This window comes from Arachis hypogaea, chromosome 20 (genome assembly GCF_003086295.3).
Source record: "Arachis hypogaea cultivar Tifrunner chromosome 20, arahy.Tifrunner.gnm2.J5K5, whole genome shotgun sequence".
Lineage (NCBI taxonomy): Eukaryota > Viridiplantae > Streptophyta > Magnoliopsida > Fabales > Fabaceae > Arachis > Arachis hypogaea.
Window position 1 is genome coordinate 55,112,991 of NC_092055.1, and position 5,294 is coordinate 55,118,284.

A 5,294-nucleotide genomic window follows, 5' to 3' on the forward strand; every position below is an offset into this window, starting at 1 on the left:
ACAACAATCCAGAGACAACCTTATTGAAAATTTCGAACAAGTAAAGGAGATGGCAGCCGAACCCAACAACAATAATGCAAGGAGAATGCTTGGTGACTTTACTGCACCTAATTCCAATTTACATGGAAGAAGCATCTCCATTCCTGCCATTGGAGCAAACAACTTTGAGCTAAAACCTCAATTAGTTTCTTGATGCAGCAGAACTGCAAGTTTCATGGACTTCCATCTGAAGATCCTTTTCAGTTCTTAACTGAATTCTTGCAGATATGTGATACTATTAAGACTAATGGAGTAGATCCTGAAGTCTACAGGCTCATGATTTTCCCTTTTGCTGTAAGAGACAGAGCTAGAGTGTGGTTGGACTCTCAACCCAGAGATAGCCTGAACTCTTGGGACAAGCTGGTCACGGCTTTCTTAGCCAAGTTCTTTCCTCCTCAAAAGCTGAGCAAGCTTAGAGTGGATGTTCAAACCTTCAGACAGAAAGAAGGTGAATCCCTCTATGAAGCTTGGGAAAGATACAAGCAACTGACCAAAAAGTGTCCTTTTGACATGCTTTCAGAATGGACCATCCTGGATATATTCTATGATGGTCTATCTGAATTGGCTAAGATGTCATTGGATGTTTCTGCAGGTGGATCCATTCACCTAAAGAAAACGCCTGCAGAAGCTCAAGAACTCATTGACATGGTTGCTAATAACCAGTTCATGTACACTTCTGAGAGGAATCCTGTGAGTAATGGGAGGCCTATGAAGAAGGGAGTTCTTGAAATTGATACTCTGAATGCCATATTGGCTCAGAACAAAATATTGACTCAGCAAGTCAATATGATTTCTCAGAGTCTGAATGGAATGCAAGCTGCATCCAACAGTACTCAAGAGGCATCTTCTGAAGAAGAAGCTCATGATCCTGAAAACCCTGCAATAGCAGAGGTAAATTATATGGGTGAACCTTATGGAAACACCTATAACCCATCATGGAGAAATCATCCAAATTTCTCATGGAAGGATCAAAAGCCTCAACAAGGCTTTAATAATGGTGGAAGAAATAGGTTTAACAATAGTAAACCTTTTCCATCATCCACTCAGCAACAGACAGAGAACTCTGAACAAAATACCTCTAATTTAGCAAACTTAGTCTCTGATCTATCTAAGGCCAGCTAAGTAAAAGGATCACTGAAATCCCTCCTAGTACTCTCCCAAGCAATACAGAAGAAAATCCAAAAGGAGAGTGCAAGGCCATTGAATTAATCACCATGGCCGAACCTGTGAAGGAAGGAAAGGACGTGAATCCCAAGGAGGAAGACCTCCTAGGATGTCCAGTGATCAATAAGGAGCTTCCCTTTGAGGAACCAAAGGAATTTGAGACTCATCTAGAGACCATAGAGATTCCATTAAACCTCCTTATGTCATTCATGAGCTCTGATGAGTATTCCTCTTCTGAAGAGAATGAGGATGTTACTGAAGAGCAAGCTGCCAAGTTTCTTGGTGCAATCATGAAGCTGAATGCCAAATTATTTGGTATTGAGACTTGGGAAGATGAACCTCCCTTGTTCACCAATGAACTAAGTGATCTGGATCAACTGAGATTGCCTCAGAAGAAACAGGATCCTGGAAAGTTCTTAATACCTTGTACCATAGGCACCATGACCTTTGAGAAGGCTTTGTGTGACCTTGGTTCAGGGATAAACCTCATGCCCCTCTCTGTAATAGAGAAACTGGGAATCTATGGGGTGCAAGCCACTAAAATCTCATTAGAGATGGCAGACAATTCAAGAAAATAGGCTTATGGACAAGTAGAGGACGTGTAAGTAAAGGTTGAAGGCCTTTACATCCCTGCTGATTTCATAGTCCTGGATACTGGGAAGGATGAGGATGAATTCATCATCCTTGGAAGACCCTTCCTAGCCATAGCAAGAGCTGTGATTGATGTGGACAGAGGAGAATTGATCCTTCAATTAAATGAGGACAACCTTATGTTTAAAACCCAAGGATCTCTCTCTGTACCAATGGAGAGGAAGCATAAAAAGCTTCTCTCACTGTAGAGTCAACCAGAGCCCCCACAGTCAAACTTTAAGTTTGGTGTTGGGAGGCCACAACCAAACTCTAAGTTTGGTGTTGAACTCCCATATCCAAACTCTAAGTTTGGTGTTGGGGAGTCTCAACAATGCTCTGAATATCTGTGAGGCTCCATGAGAGCCCACTGTCAAGCTATTGACATTAAAGAAGTGCTTGTTGGGAGGCAACCTAATTTTTATCTAATTTTATTTTTCTTGTTCTTTCATGTTTTATTAGGTTCATGATCATGTGGAGTCACAAAATAAATATAAAAAGTGAAAACAGAATCAAAAACAGCAGAAGAAAAATCACACCCTGGAGGAGGATCTCACTGGCATTTAAACGCTAGTAAGAAGCATCTGGCTGGCGTTCAACGCCAGAACAAAGCATGGTTCTGGCGCTGAACGCCCAAAATGGGCAGCATCTGGGCGTTTGAATGCCAAAATTGCACCCTGGAGAAGAGCTGGCGCTGAACACCCAGAACAAGCATGGTTCTGGCGTTCAACGCCAGAAATGGGCAACAAATGGGCGTTCAACGCCCAGAACAAGCACCAATCTGGCACTGAACGCCCAGAGTTGTGTGCAAGGGCATTTTGCATGCCTAATTTGGTGCAAGGTTGTAAATCCTTGAACACCTCAGGATCTGTGGACCCCACAGGATCACCTCAGGATCTGTAGACCCCACAGGATCCCCACCTACCCCCACTCACTTCCTCTCACCCTCTTTCACACAATCCCATAAACACTCTTCCCCAAAACTCTTCACCAATCACCTCAATCTCTCTTCCCTATCACCACTTCACCACTCACATCCACCCACTCTTCCCCATAAACCTACCTCATAAACACCACCTACCTTCAAAATTCAAAATCAATTTCCCACCCAAACCCACCCTAATGGCCGAAACCTTACCCCCCCTCCCTTCCCTATATATAGCCCTCCATTCTTCCTCATTTTCACACAACACAACCCTCTCTTCCCCTTCTTTGCCGAAACACATCTCTCTCTCCCTCTCCTCCATTTCTTCTTCTTCTTCATCTATTCTTTCTTTTCTTGCTCGAGGGCGAGCAAAATTCTAAGTTTGGTGTGGTAAAAGCATAAGCTTTTTATTTTTCCATTACCATTGATGGCACCTAAGACCGGAGAATCCTCTAGAAAAGGGAAAGGGAAGACAAAAGCTTCCACCTCCGAGTCATGGGAGATGGAAAGATTCATCTCCAAAGCTCATCAAGACCACTTCTATGATGTTGTGGCCAAGAAGAAGGTGATCCCTGAGGTCCCTTTCAAGCTCAAGAAGAATGAGTATCCGGAGATCCGACATGAAATCCAAAACCCATCCAACAAAACCCATCCAACAAGTCGGCATCCTAATGATTCAAGAGTTCTAAGCCAATGCATGGATCACTAGGAACCATGATCAAAGTAAGAACCCGGACCCAAAGAATTATCTCACCATGGTTCGGGGGAAATACTTAGATTTTAGTCCGGAAATGTGAGGTTGGCGTTTAAATTGCCTTTGATGCAAGGAGATGCACGCCCCTACACTAGAAGGGTCAACTTTAATCAAAGGTTGGACCAAGTTCTCATGGACATATGTGTGGAAGGAGCTCAATGGAAGATTGACTCCAAAGGCAAGCCGGTTCAACTAAGAAGACTGGACCTCAAGCCTGTAGCTAGAGGATGGTTAGAGTTCATACAACGCTCCATCATCCCCACTAGCAACCGATCCGAAGTTACTGTGGATCGGGCCATCATGATTCATAGCATCATGATTAGAGAGGAAGTAGAAGTTCATGAAGTCATCTCCCTTGAACTCTACAAAATAGCCGAAAAGCCCTCCCCCATGGCAAGGCTAGCTTTTCCTCATCTTATTTGCCATCTATGTTACTCAGCTGGAGCTTTCATTGAAGGAGACATTCCCATTGAGGAAGAGAAGCCCATCACTAAGAAAAGGATGGAGCAAGCAAGAGAGCCCATTCATGGAGCTCAAGAGGCGTATGAAGCTCATCACCATGAGATCCCGGAGATGCCTCAAATGCATTTTCCTCCACAAAACTATTGGGAGCAAATCAACACCTCCCTAGGAGAATTAAGTTCCAACATGGGACAACTAAGGGTGGAACATCAAGAGCACTCCATCATCCTTCATGAAATTAGAGAAGATCAAAAAGCAATGAGGGAGGAGCAACAGAGACAAGGAAGAGACATAGAAGAGCTCAAGGACATCATTGGTTCCTCAAGAAGGAAATGCCACCATCACTAAGGTGGACTCATTCCTTGTTCTTACATTCTCTGTTTTTCATTTCTATGTTAAGTGCTTATCTAAGTTTGTGTCTTCATTACATGATCATTAGTATTTAGTAACTTTTTCTTAAAGTTATGAATGTCCTATGAATCCATCACCTCTCTTAAATGAAAACTGTTTTAATTCAAAAGAACAAGAAGTACATGAGTTTCGAATTTATCCTTGAACTTAGTTTAATTATATTGATGTGGTGACAATGCTTCTTATTTTCTGAATGAATGCTTGAACAGTGCATATGTCTTTTGAAATTGTTGTTTAAGAATGTTAAATATGTTGGTTCTTGAAAGAATGATGATAAGGAGACATGTTATTTGATAATCTGAAAAATCATAAAAAATGATTCTTGAAGCAAGAAAAAGCAGCAAAGAACAAAGCTTGCAGAAAAAAAAAAAGAAAAAAATAGGCGAAAAAAATAGAAAGAAAAAGAAAAAGCAAGCAGAAAAAGCCAAAAGCTCTTAAAACCAAGAGGCAAGAGCAAAAAGCCAATAACCCTTAAAACCAAAAGGCAAGGGCAAATAAAAAGGATCCCAAGGCTTTGAGCATCAGTGGATAGGAGGGCCTAAAGGAATAAAATCCTAGTCTAAGCGGCTAAACCAAGCTGTCCCTAACCATGTGCTTGTGGCGTGAAGGTGTCAAGTGAAAACTTGAGATTGAGCGGTTAAAGTCAAGGTCCAAAGCAAAAAAAAAGAGTGTGCTTAAGAACCCTGGACACCTCTAATTGGAGACTTTAGCAAAGCTGAGTCACAATCTGAAAAGGTTCACCTAATTAAGGTGTGGAGCTCTGCTGTTCCTCAAAGATTAATGCAAAGTACTACTGTTTTTTATTCAATTCAACTTGTTCCGCTTCTAAGATATTCATTCGCACTTCAACCTGAATGTGATGAACGTGACAATCATCATCATTCCCTATGAACGCGTGCCTGACAACCACTT

The 5,294-nt window shown here is 42.0% G+C and overlaps 1 non-coding gene across 1 annotated transcript; it reads right to left on the bottom strand.

The window, feature by feature from the left end:
• Positions 1–447: 447 nt before the first annotated feature.
• On the bottom strand, positions 448–555 carry LOC112787732 (small nucleolar RNA R71). Its single transcript, XR_003195127.1, has one exon. It is a non-coding gene; the product is annotated as a small nucleolar RNA R71 (small nucleolar RNA).
• Positions 556–5,294: the final 4,739 nt, after the last annotated feature.